Here is a 14,890-nt window from a genome sequence, read left to right as displayed (position 1 = left end):
CTGAAGCCAGGAGCCAGGCGTTTCTTCCTGGTCTCGCATGTGGGTGCAGGGGCCCAAGGACTTGGGACATCTTCTACTGCTTTCCCAGGCCATAGCACAGAACTGGACTGGAAGTGGAGCAGCCAGGACAAGAACTGACATCCATATGGGATGCCAGTGCCACAGTTGGAGGATTAACCTACTGTGCCATGGCACTGGCCCCAAAAATCTATGTTTTAAATATTTTCTCATGTTGTAACTCTAGGATTTTATTTAAATAATTTTATTTAACAAGTTTATTTAAATACTCTTAGTGGCCAACATTGTGGCATAGTGGGTTTAGTCACTGCTTGTGATGCCAGTATCCCACATCAGAGCATTGGTTCAAGTCTCAGCTGCTTTACTTTTATTTGACAGAGTCAGACAGTGAGAGAGAGAGGCAGAGAGAAAGGCCTTCCTTTCTTCAGTTCACCCCCAAATAGCCTCTACAGCTGGCACAGCGCCAATCCGAAACCAGGAGCCAGGAGCTTCCTCCTGGTCTCCCATGCGGGTGCAGGCGCCCAAGCACTTGGGCCATCCTCCACTGCCTTCCTGGGACACAAACAAGAGCTGGACTGGAAGAGGAGCAGCCAGGACTAGAACCCAGTGCCCATATGGGATGCTGGCGCTACAGGTGGAGGATTAACCAAGTGAGCGATGGCGCTGGGCCAGCCAGCTGCTTTATTTTGATCCACTTCCGCTACTGTTCCTGGGAAGCACTATGTGTCATGGAGGGGAGGGCAGTTACCTGAGCGAGCTCCATGGGTTCTTTTCCTCAGCTTAGCATAGCAATAAATATCTGGCAAACAATTTGCAAAGAAGATACAAAAGCTTCATTTTGTTTGCAAAGCAACCGTAAAGCGTCTAGTGCATGAGGAGACCACATGGAATACCGGACCAGGACAATGGCTTTCAGGAAGTGCCCAGAGTTTTTATGGCATTACTGTGTTTTCATTGGGTCAATCTATGGGGCCACCCATTGGACAGGGGCTTCACATACTCTATGTTGATTGAATTGGGGCTGCCCATGGAGGTAGTGGGGGTCTCCTGAAGTATCTGGATTCCCCTTAGGGGCTCAGGCCCCTCCTGTACTAGCTTTGGGTGAAAGACTGTAACTTAATTGAAGTTGTGGTTAGAAATACAGGCTCTCAGATACTGAACAGGAGGCTATTACTGGGGAGATGACAAGCTTTCCAGCCACAGCTTGCAGCCTGCTTGCACAAAATTTGCAATCGGATTGTGCCAGACATTCTACCTATGTCTGAGAGGCCTACATATACTTAGTCCCCTGGATATCCTCAGGAAGGCAGCAAATTACTGCCCAAGTACTTGCCCCCAGCCACCCTCACTGGAGACTCAGATGGAGTCTCTGGATACTAGCTTCAGCCTGGTCCAGTTTCAGATGTTGGGAGCATTTGAGAAATAAACCACTAGATGGAAAATCTGTCTCTCTGCCTTTCAGAAAAACACATACATTTAAAAAAAGAAGTATTTGACAGTTATTCTTAAGTATTGAAACTTAACTGAAAAGTGATCGCTGTTAAATATGAATGGGAATAAGACAGGGAAGAGATGTACAATTTGGGACATGCTCAATCAGACTTGCCCCAAATGGTAGAGTTAGAAACTTGCCAGGGGATTCCAATTCAGTCCCATCAAGGTGGCATGTACCAATACCATCTCACTAGTCCAAGTGATCAATTTCTGTTCACAATTGATCATAATGACAGGACTAAGAGTCAAAGGGATCACATAAACAAGACTAGTGTCTGCAAATACTAACTGATAGAATAAAAAAGGGAGAGAATGAGCCAACATGGGAAGTGGGATACACAGCAGACTTATAGAATGGCAGATGTCCTAAACAGCACTCTGGCCTCATAATCAGCCCTTAAGGCATTCAGTTCTGGCTGAAAAGCCCATGAGAGTAATTCAGGCATGGAAAGCCAAGACACTCTGGCAAAAACAAAAAACAAAAAACAACAACAACAACCTAAATGAAAGATCTCTGTGAGTGAGATCCCAGTGGAAAGAATAGGTTATTAAAGAAGGAGGTACCTTTCTCTGAAGGGAGGAGAGAACTTCCACTTTGACTATGACCTTGTCTATGATCAGAGTAGGCGAACTCAAAAGGCTTCCATAGCCTTGGCAACTCATGACAAGAGCTTAGGGTGATTACTGACGCCATAAACAAGAGTGTCAATTTGTTAAGTCAACAACAGGAGTCAATGTGCACTTACTCCTCATGTAGGATCTCTGCCCTTAATGTGCTGTACGTTGTGGTTTAATGCTATAATTCGTACTCAAACAGTATTTTTCACTTTGTGTTTCTGTGTGGGTGCAAACTGTTGAAAGCTTTATTTAATATATGCTGAATTTATCTGTACATAAAGATAATTGAAAATGAATCTTGATGTGAGTGGAAGGGGAGAAGGAGTGGGAGAAGGAAGGGTTGTGGGTGGGAATGAAGTTATGGGGGGGGAAGCCATTGTAATCCTTAAACTGTACTTTGGAAATTTATATTCATTAAATAAAAGTTTTAAAAAAATAAGTATTTGACTTTTAATATTTTCCAGTGGGAATTTTGTATAAAATATTCTGAGCCCTGTTTCATTTACTATACTCTCAACATTCTTTGAGTTAGCCATTGAATGTGACATGAGCTATTGTATAATGGTAACACTTAAGACTGGGCGGCAGAACCCTCTGGAACTTAGAATTGTCCATGATAAATAGACAACAAAGACTAGCACCTTGTTAGTGACTACTGCTGTCCCTTGCCCTGTCCTGAATGATATTCAGGGTGACCACAGGATTTCTGTGATGGGGTGACACACTGCCTTCCCAGTCATCAGAATAGCTGGTATGTTGACCTTGCTTCTCACAAGCAACTTAGAACAAGTTATAAAATTAATAAGAACTTATTGGGGATGTGAGAAAAATAGGAGCACACACACATATGCACACCTACAGATAGACACATCTGTACATACAGCAGAAAAGCACCCCAAAGCTGCTGCTTAGGCCTGCGTCAAGTTGGGGATATCTTTATCTTACTGTTTTGTGTTGCATCCTTCATACTAGAACTAAAAACACTCCAGGTCTTAGACACCCAAATAAATTGATGATAGACCTCTGAGAGTTGGAAGGGTTTTACCATCAGCACACTTATAAGGACTTTTTGATCACTATTTTCTGTTTCTCACAATTATTTTTCCCAAGATGTTTGCCTGTAGAAATAATTCCATTTAGAAAATGTCCTCTCCCTTAAAGTGTGTTTGGTTTATGGTCCTGAAAAAGCATTCATAATAGGCTGGTGCCATGGCTCACTAGGCTAATCCTCCACCTGTGGAGCCGGCACATGGGGTTCTAGTCCTGGTTGGGGCGCCAGATTCTGTCCCAGTTGCTCCTCTTCCAGTCCAGCTCTCTGCTGTGGCCTGGGAAGGCAGCGGAGGATGGCCCAAGTGCTTGGACCCTGCACCCCATGGGAGACCAGGAGAAGCACCTGGCTCCAGGCTTCAGATCAACGCAGTGTGCCAGCCACAGCACACCAGCCGCAGCAGCTCTTGGGGGAGTGAACCAATGGAAAAGGAAGACCTTTATCTCTGTCTCTCTCACTGTCCACTCTCTGCCTGTCAAAAAAAATCCATAATATAGATAAAGGTTGATTCATTTCCTAAACTCTGGATTGAATAGTTTAGTCAAGATTTGGACATGTTATATGATGTGTGAAAACTTACAATTAAAATAACAGTTAAAAGACACACCACGTTTTTCATGAAAAAAAAGCATAAAACTGCAATGTATTCCCAGTCATATAATCCTTCTATATTCATTTTGGAATATTGAATTATCTATTTTATTTTATATGATCACCACATAATTGATAACCTGCTAGTGTTTACTAGAGAGGTACACTACTTTAACATAATTTGAAAGTCTTGATAACACAATGAAGAAAATATTTGATGTAAAACTGTATGGATTTTCTCAAAAACTTAGTAGAGTTTGCAAAGAATTTCTATCAATGATTTTATCCAAGAGATTTAGAAGAATGTGTATGTATGTGCACATAGGTGGTCATGTATGTGTACCTTTCTTAAAGTTAAGCAAATTATATTTCAGAGTAAAATGAATTTATATCACAGCAATTCACATTTTGTGGTATGTTAAGACAAAATATGATATCAATGTTTATCTCATATTAGAATTTTAAAATATATGGTAACAGCACTGAAAATCTATTTCTATGAGATTTTAATGATATAATATAATATAATATAATTTACTAGAGTTCTCATGCTATTAACCAGATCTCTAAAGTTACAGAATTAAAACTTTATAGCACTTGGTAGAACAGTTAAGATGCCGCATGAGATGCTCACACCCCTTATTGGGGAGTCTGAGTTTGAGTCCTTGCTTTGCACCAAATTCTGGAGTCATACTAACGCACATGTTTGGAGGCAGCAGGTAATGGTTGAAGTTGTAGGTCTGTCACCCACAGGGGAAACCTGGATTGAGTTCCTGACTCCTGTTTTGACTTGGCCTAACCCTGAATATTGTGCGCATTTGGATAATAAAATGAAAGACAGGGCCGGCGCCGTGGCTTAACAGGCTAATCCTCCGCCTTGCGGCACCGGCACACCGGGTTCTAGTCCCGGTTGGGGCGCCGGATTCTATCCCGGTTGCCCCTCTTCCCGGCCAGCTCTCTGCTATGTCCCAGGAAGGCAGTGGAGGATGGCCCAAGTGCTTGGGCCCTGCACCCGCATGGGAGACCAGGAGAAGCACCTGGCTCCTGGCTTTGGATCAGCGCGATGAGCTGGCTGCAGCGGCCATTGGAGGGTGAACCAGCGGCAAAAAGGAAGACCTTCCTCTCTGTCTCTCTCTCTCTCACTATCCACTCTGCCTGTAAAAACAAAACAAAACAAAAAAAACAAAAAAGAAACAAAAAAAAACAAAAAACAAACAAACAAAAAAAGACAGGAGACTTTCTGTCCCTATCTTTCAAATAATAATTAAAAATAATTTCTACCCTTTGACCTACATCATCCCATCCTACCTCAGCAATCAATATTCTGCACTGTTTCTATGTACAGTATTTGGATCCTAAATATTCTACATATAATTGAGACCATGCAGCAATTTAAATATTTTTTCTTTCTACATCTGGTTTATACTTTAGATTTATCTGTGTTGTAGGAAATGACTAAATTTCCTTTGGTAAAGGTTGAATAGTTTTTCTCAATAACATTCCATTATATAATATTTGATTCTCCATTTTTTTCTTATAATATTTTTTCATCCATTAAAGATACTTAGTGTGTTTTCATTTCTAGGATACTGTAATAAACATTGGAGCACAGATATCTCTACCAGGTGATAACTGACTGATTTTCTTTGCACATACACCCAGAAAAGTAATTGATGAGTCTGCTGTTATTCTATTTTTCAATTTTTGAGGAAATTTCATATTGTTTTCCATAGTGGCTGTAGCCATGTACATTTCCACTAATAGTGTACATGGGTTCCTGTTTCTCAACATCCCTGACTACACTTGTCATCTCCTTTTTGACAATAGCCACTGTAAAAGGAGCAAAGTGAAATACTGTACATTTGATTTGATTTGCATTTACCTGGTATGTCAGTGATATTGAACATCTTTTTATATATCTGCTGTATTGCAAGAAAAGATTTATCTATTTATATATGTACTTTGTATAACTTTATTTTCTATAACAAATGATGCCTCAGAAGGTAATTATAATAGCATTATATATACAAATCATAGCATATTTGTTTTTCCAGAAACTGGTTTGTTGCAGCTCAGAAAGAAATATTTTTAAACAATGAATATTATTTGTTTTCTTCATATTTACAGATATTCCAAGGTTTGTACTTTTTAAAAAAAATTTCATTTATTTGACAGGTAGAGTTACAGGAGTTACAGACAGTGAGAGAGAGAGACAGAGAGAAAGGTCTTCCTTCCACTGGTTCACCCCCTCAATGGCCGCTACGGCCGGCGCTGTGCCAATCTGAAACCAGGAGCCAGGAGCGTCCTCCTGGTCTCCCATGTGGGTTCAGGGCCCAAGCACTTGGACCATCCTCCACTGCCCTCCTGGGCTACAGCAGAGAGCTGGACTAGAAGAGGAGCAACCGGGACTAGAACCCAGTGCCCATATGAGATGCTGGTGCCAACAGGCAGAGGATTAGCCAAGTGAGCCAGAGCACCAGGCCCCCAAGGTTTGTACTTTTATTTGTCTCTAGATTCACTTGTAGTCACCAGAGGATATACTTTACATTATTTAATCCTTTCAAATATTTAGGATTTTTATTTTAAAAAATTATGACTTAAGTCATTTCCAGACAACATTTCCATGTGTACCTGATAAGAAATGTTTAACTCACCAGGAAAATAATTACTATGCCATACATTCTGAGTGCTCCTCCCACACAAGGCCTTGATGTGATTAACAAGTGACTTGTTAGTCTTGTAGATAATTAAATCATTCATTAATGATTTAAGGTTTACACCATATTAAGGAAGTTCTTATTCTATAAGGTTGTATCATATGTAATTTTAAAAATATAAGACATTTTCTGTGTACTTCTCAGTTATTTTTATTTTGATTTCATCATGATAGATCTGCTATTTCCTTATAAAAGGCATTTATTATATAAATTAATGTAAAGTAGCCAAAACCAGCAATATAGCAGCTTCAGAAACAGACCCAAGCAAAAATTCCCATTAACCAGGCATGATCCAATTGTAGTGGTTATTTGCATCTCACAATTATCAGAACTTTTTTCAGTAGTTTATTATGGAAACATTCAGGTTGGTCCTACAGTATTTTGTTAGGGATATTTATTTGTGTGTTTATTCAGTATATTTACATAAAAATGATTTTACCTTCAGCCAAAACTGAGTAATCATGACAGCTATCTTTTGTTTTGTAGAGTTTATGTCTTAAGAAAATGAGAACAAATTTTAGATTTGTTCAGCTTTTTACTAACAATGGCTAATGCCACAGTTGTTTTTGCCTAATCCAAATTATTAGTTTGGGCTATGAGACAGGAAGCAGGATGAAATAGCTGCATGTGGCTGTCTTATTTACATGTGGGTCTGAAAATGTCTTGTAGTGTTATAGTGTCCTGGACTTAAAAGAGGAAAGTACAGGTTCACATGAATTAGACAGCTGGGGATACAGTTGGGAGAACGCTTTGTGCATGTGGTCCACTGAATGTTCTCTGCAGGAAGTGCATCCTCTGGAACTTGCACATTTTCTGCTCTTCTAGAATGTCAGTGCAGTACACTGCTACTGTTAGATTTTTTTTGGCCATGGACTCCTTTTCTAACAGCTGCATTTTCTTCCTGTATATGCTTTGCATTGGCAGAATTCTGTCTCTGACCTGGCACACTAGCTTTTCAGTGCTGTGTCTCTGATTTCTAGGCTAGTTACTCAAAGTATGAATTTTCCATAGAATATGCACTGACACAACATAGCCATTCTTCTATGGAAAGAAAATTTTTGATGAAATGATAAAGATTTTAAATATCAAAAAAATTCATGCAAGAATAAAAAACTTCCCATGAAATTGAGATTTTAAAGAGAAATCAAAATGAAATATTAGAAATGAAGAATTCAACAGATCAAATAAAAAACACAGTGGAAAGCCAAAACAACAGACTTAGTGAGACAGAAGAAAGAATATCAGAGCTAGAAGAAAAATCTTTGTAAATGTTTCAGTCAGATCAAGAAGAAAAAATGAAGAAATTAGAAAACTTAAAAACAGTGTTGGAGATTTATGGGATACTAACAAACAATGCAACATATGGGTCTTATGAGTTCCTGAAGGAGTGGAAAAAGAGAATGGATTAGAAGGTCTATATAGTGAAATAATTACAGAAAACTTCTCCAATTTGGAAAAAGAAAAAGACATCCAAGTACAAAACGCACGTATTATCCTAATAGACATATTGTAGTCAAATTTCCACAGTAGAACAAAAAGAAAAGACTCTAAAATGTGCACAAGAGAAATACCAGATTACTTTCAGAGGATCTCCCATCAGACTCACATGTGACTTCTTATCAGAAACCCTACAGGATAGGAGAGAATGGAGAGACATAGGTCCAAGTCTTAAGAGAAAAAGCAACTGTTAATCCACAACACTGTGCCCTGCAAAGCTCTCATTTATGAATGAAGGTGAAACAAACACTTCCATAAAAAACAGAGATTGAAAGAATTTATCACCTCTTGTCTAGCCTTACAAAAGGTGCTTAAGGATATGCTACACACAGAAACACAGAGATAGTCATTATTATGAAAGAATATAAAGGCAGAAAATCCTCCAGTAAATGTAGAGTAGAGGGGCTGTCACTGTGGCGTAGTGAGTAAAGCCACTGCACACAGTGCCAGCATCCTATATGAGTGCCAGTATGAGTGTTGGATGTTCCACTTTCTACCTAGCTCTCTATTATGGCATGAGAAAGCAGTGGAAGATGGCCAAAGTTCTTGGGTCCCTGCACTCACATGGGAGACCTGGAAAAAGCTTCTGGCTCCTGGCTTCAGATTGGTGCATCTCTGGACATTGAGGCCATCTGGTGAGTCAATGGATGGAAGACTTCTCTCTCTCTCTCTGCCTCTGCCTCTCTGTAACTCTGCCTTTCAAATAAATAAATAAATAAATCTTTAAAAATACAATAAAAATCCAAAGTAAACAATAGGAATATTTATGGAAATATGGTGGGCCAAGTTATTACTTATCAATAGTCACCTTGAATATAAATGGCCTCAACTCTCCAGTTAACAGATACAGACTAATTGATTAGAAAACAAGACCTCTCTGTTTGCTACTTATAATGAACACATCTCACCAAAAAGATACACAGAGAATGAAAATTTATTCATGCTAACAGAAAACATAAAAGAGCAGATCAAGCCATCCTAATATCAGACAAAATAGACTTTAACACAAAAATTGCTAAAAGAGAGAAAGGCACAATCTAATGATTAATGGATCAAGTCAACAGGAAGATGTCACTATAGTAAATGTATATGCACCCAATTACATCACACCTGGAAATTTAAAAGAAATGTTGGGGCCAGTTTTGTGGCATAGTGGGTAAAGCCGTGCCAGCAGTGCTGGCATCCCATGCGGATGACAGCTGCTCCACTTTCAATCCAGCTCTCTGCTGTGGCCTGGGATATCAGTAGAAGATGGCCCAATTCCTTAGGCCCTTGCACCCATGTGGGAGACCTGGAAGAAACTCCTGGCTTCTGGCTTTGGATCAGCATAGCTCTGGCATTTGTGGCCAACTGGGGAATGAACCAGAGGATAGAAGATCTTTCTCTCTTTCTATGCTTCTCCATCTCTCTGTTACACACAGTTACACTCTGACTTTCAAATAAATAAATAAATCTTTAAAAATGCTAATTGATTAAAAAGGAAACATAGACTCCAATACAATATTAATGAGATACTTCAACACCCCACTCTCATCAATGGACAGATTAACTAGACAAAATCAATAAACAACCAAGCTAATCAGCACTGTGGACCAAATAGACCTAACAGATATCTACAGAACTTTTTATCCTACAGCAGCAGAACACACATTCTTCTCATCCATCAGTGCATGGCACTTTCTCTAGCACTGACAACATATTAGGCCATAAAGTAAGTCTCAGCAAATTAAAAAAATTGAAATCATATTATGCATCTTCTCTGACCACAATGGATTGAAGCTGCAAATTAACAACTCAAGAATCTCTAGAATATATGCAAACACATGGAAACTGAACAACATGCTCCTGAATGAACAGTGGGTCATACAAGAATTCAAATGGGAAATAAAAAAATTTCTGGAAACAAATGAGTAGAATACATGATATCAAGGCTTACAGGATACAGCAAAAGCAGTGTTCAGAGGGAAGTTTATAATAATTGGTGTCCACCTTAAAAAATTGGAAAGGTGGGGCTGGCACTATGGTGCAGTGGGTTAACACCCTCGCCTGAAGTGCCAGCATCCCATATGGGTGCTTGTTTGAGTCCCAGCTGCTCCACTTCCCATCCAGCTCTCTGCTGTGGCCTGGGATAGCAGTAGAAGATGGCCCAAGTCATTGGGCCCCTGCACCCACCTGGAAGACTCAGAAGAAGCTCCTGGCTCCTGGTATCATTATCCATCAGCAAAATTCAAATCAAAAGTACAATGTGATATTTTACATCAACTAAAATGGACAATACCAACAAGACAAAACAAAAAGTCTGGTGAAAATGTGGAGAACAATTAACCCTTATATATTCTGGGTTTGAATGAAAATTTGTATAGACATTAGGAGGATGGTATGGAGGTTCGTTAAGGAAACTAAAAACAAATCTATGTGACCCAGCTATCCTACTTGTATGTATATATAACCCAAAGGTAATGAATTCAGGATCTGGAGAAAATACCTGAACTCCCATATTCACTATAGCACTATTAGCAACAGCCAAGATTTGGTATCAATCTAGAGGTCCATCAATAGATGAATAGATAATATGGTATATACACACAATAGAGTTTTGTTCAGCTACAGATAAGAATGAAATCCTGATATGTGTAGCATTAGGGTATGTGAAATAAGTCAGAAACAGAAGGCAAATACCATACATTCTCCCTCATATATGGATGCTGAAAAATGATGATCTGAACTTCATATAGTGATTGCTATAAGTTGGGGAAAGTATGGTGAAATGGCAAAGAGGAAGATTGAATAACAGGAACCAAATAACAGTGACACAGAAGTAATAAGTTGCAGTGTCCCACAGCACAACAGAGCTTATAATCATAGCTTGCAATCATATATTATATGCTCGTTGAAGAACTATAATAGAGGAGCTTGTAGGCTCCAAACATAAAGAAAAATAAGAAAATGGAATGCCAATTATTTTATCAGTTTATTACATATACAGGTGTTGAGATAATGCATTGTATCTCTTAAAAATGTACATGTATTGCATGCTAACAAAAATGGCCTGTTTTTCCACAGTACATCACAAAAAACTGCTTTTCAAAACAAATTGTGCTAAAATAAACTATAAATTTATCCTTTTTATTTGAAAGACAGAGGTAGAGGGAGTAGGGAAGGAGGGAGGGAGGGAGAGAGAGGGAGGAAGGAAGGGAAGGAGGGACAGAGATTTTCTATTGACTGGTTCATGCCCCAAATGCCTGCAACAGCTGAGGCTAGGTTTGGCCATAACCAAGAGCCAGGAACTGTATCTGGGTCTCCCATGTTGGTGGCAGGGAATCATGTACTTGAGCCATCACCCGCTGCCTCCCAGGATATGCATTAACAGGAAGGAGGATTGGAAGCAAAGGCAGGACTCAAACCTAGTCACTCCAATATGAGATGTGGGAGTCATAGCAATGTCCTAATTGCTGTGGCACAATGCCCATCCCTAACCTTATATTTTAATTCCATTTCCTAAACTTTTTCAAATAATCTCATATATGTTAGGAACAGAATAGAGAGCCTGAAGTTAAATTCAAACATCTCCAGCCAATTGACCTTCAACAAAAGCACTAAGAATATGCACTGCAGAAAGGACAGTCTTCTCAAAAAATGGTGTGTAGCATATTGAATATCCCCATGCAAAAGAATTAAACTAGACCTTATTTCTCACTGTGTACAAAAAATTAACTCAGGCATGTTCATTTATCCTAGCAGTTAAGATAGTAGTTGTGATGCTGGTATTTCATATTAAAGTATCTCAGTTGTTTCACCTCAACCCAGTTAGAATGGCTTTCATACAGAAATCAAAAAGTAAGAAATGCTGGGGAGGATGTGGTGACAAAGGTACCCTAATCCACTGTTGGTGGGAATGTAATCTGGTATAGCCACTGTGAAAGACATTTTGGAGATACCTCAGAAATCTGAATAGAGACCTGCAATATGACCCAGCCATCCCAGTCCTGAGAATTTACCCAAAGAAAATGAAATCAGCATATGAAAGAGTGATCTGTACCATCACATTTATTGCAACTCAATTCACAATAGCTAAGATATGGAATCAATCCAGATGTCCATCTACTGAAGACTGGATAAAGAAATTATGGGGGACTTGTGCCATAGTGCAATCCTCTGCCCATGGCACCAGCATCCCATATGGGTGCTGGTTCTTATCTTAGCTGCTCTTCTTCTAATCTAGCTTTCTGCTATGGCCTGAGAAAGCAGTAGAGGATGGCCCAAATGCTTTGGCCCTCTCACTCATGTGGGAGACATTGAAGAGTCAGCTGAATCCTGGCTTCAGATCAGCACATCTCCAGCCATTGTGGCCATTTGGGGAGTGAACCAATGTAGGGAGGACCTTTCTCTCTGTCTCTCCTTCTCACTGTCTGTGACTCTACCTCCCAAATAAGTAAATAAAATCTTTAAAAAAAACCCAGAAATCATGGAATATGTACCACAGTATACTACAAAGTGGTAAAAAATGAAATATTTTCATTTGCAATAAAATGGATGCAACTGTAAACTATTATACTTAATGAAATATGCCAGTATCCAAAAGACAAACACCATATACTCTACCTGATCTGTGGTATAATAGAGTAATTAAGAAGTAATCTACAGACTTGATATTGACACTTTGAGATGCAATGATTTTTTAACAGCCCTTGTCTTGGTTGTTGAGGAACAGTTTTTGTTTTCTCCATACTATTTCTTGAACGTTTTACTTAGGGTAGGGTTAATCTTGTGAGTATAAAATTAATTGAAAATAGATCCTTGAAAAAAATAAGAATGGGAATGGAGAGGGAGGAGAAAGAAGAATGGAAGTGTAGGAGGGAAAGAGGATGGGGTGGGAAGAATAATTATGTTCCTAAATTTGTAAATATGAAATACATGAAGTTTGTATACCTTAAGTAAAAGGTTTCTAAGTTTTTAAAAAATCTCAGTTGGGTACCTAGGTCTGACTCCTGAATCATGTTTCTTGTTAACACAGATGATGAGAGGGCATGGTGATAAGTATTGAGTTCCTTCCATCCAGGTGGGAGAGCTGGATTGAATTCCCCACTACTGGCTTCTGTCTAGCCCAGTCTCACGTGGGCATTTTTTGGGACTTGTCGAGTCAATCAATGAGAGTTCTCTATGTCTTATGTCTCTTTTTCAGTTTCTCGCTGTTCTTAAATAATTTTTAAATAAATTCAAAATGAGTTAAAGACCTAAATGTAAGACCTGAAATTACTAGGAGCAAGCATAGGGAAACATTTCAGGACACTATAATGGGCAAGCATTTTTCGGAAAAGACACCAGTGAATAGTAAAAAAAAAAAAAAGCTAATATCATATGGAAGTTAATCAAGTTAAGACATTTCTGGAAAGCAAGTAAAATAATCAGTGCACCAAAGAGATAACCTATGAAATTGGATATAATATGTGCAAACCATACATCTAATAAGGGGTTAATAATCAGAATATATAAGAAATTTTAAAAACTCAACAACAAATGAACAATAATACACTTTTAATGTAAGCAATAGATTTAAACACATTTGTCAATGAAAGACAAAAAAAATGGTCAGCAAGTACATGAAAAAATGCTCAGCATCACTAATCAACAGGGAAATGCAATTCAAAACCACAGTTAGATACAAAGTTACTTCAGTTAGAATGCCTATCATCAAAAATACGAAACAGGGGCCAGCGTTGTGGTGTAGTGGGTTAACACCCTGGCCTGAAGCATTGGCTTCCCATATGGATGCCAGTTCGAGACCTGGCTGCTCCACTTCTGATCCAGCTCTCTACTATGGCCTGGGAAAGCAGTAGAAGATGGCCCAAGTCCTTGAGCCCCTGTACCCATGTGGGTGACCTGGGAGAAGCTCCTGGTTCCTGCCTCCGGATCGGCACAGCTCCAGCCTTTGTGGCCAACTGGGTAGTGAACCAGTGGATGGAAGATCTCTCTCTCTCTCTCTCTCTCTTTCTCTCTCTCTCTCTCTCTGCCTCTCCTCTTTCTGTGTAACTCTGACTTTCAAAGAAATGAATACATCTTTAAAAAATATATGAAACAGATCTTATCCAAGATGGCTGAATAGGGTACAGCCACAGTAACTTAAACTACTCTAAGATATGAAAATAATAAAGGAAAGACTAGGTTCCCAGGGTCTGACTGGTGGAAAAATTTCAGTTAAGAATGAAAAAAAAAAGATGAAGACTCCATGAGGCAAGAGAAGAGAAGACAGAGATATGGCTGCAGCCAGCCACATGGCACAGCCATCTGTTGGCTGTGAGCCTCCATCTTACCATGTCAAAGTAGGAAGTAATTGCTGTGCACTCGCTGCTCTCAGTTTTAAAAGAATTCTAAAATTCTCTAATTCTAGCAAAAATTCCTCAGTTGCCTACTCACTTTTACTTAGCCTGGAGAGCTGACTGGTGTCTGAACACCTGCTGGTCTTGGAGCAGGGAAACTGCTTTTATTCCTTTCCCTCCCTCATTCACACAGAGCACAACACTCTGCAGTAAGAAGTAGTGCAGCAGCCTCTGTTCTGCTCCTACCAGCACCAGTCAATGTCAAGGCAACATGTAGGGCAAAGGAGAGATCTACATCCTTCAATGGTGGGAATTTCTGGGCATTAGCCCCAGAGCTAACTCAAGGACTCTACATGAGCTAAGGGGATTCACCTTAGCTGCTGGGGACTAACACCCAAAGCAGCCTGCAAAAAAAATCCACTCTCACTCTGGATGATCTGGGTAATGATCCCATTATACACTGCAAAAACAGGACTATAAGAACTCATTCAAAATTTTTTAATGCCTTTGGAATCTATCTGGTGGACCCTAGGAAGAACCTATCTGCATTCCACCTCTCTGAACTCATACCCTCCAGAGCAAAATCTCCT

This window comes from Lepus europaeus, chromosome 16, assembly GCF_033115175.1.
Source record: "Lepus europaeus isolate LE1 chromosome 16, mLepTim1.pri, whole genome shotgun sequence".
Taxonomy (NCBI): domain Eukaryota; kingdom Metazoa; phylum Chordata; class Mammalia; order Lagomorpha; family Leporidae; genus Lepus; species Lepus europaeus.
This window is presented reverse-complemented; position numbering follows the sequence as displayed.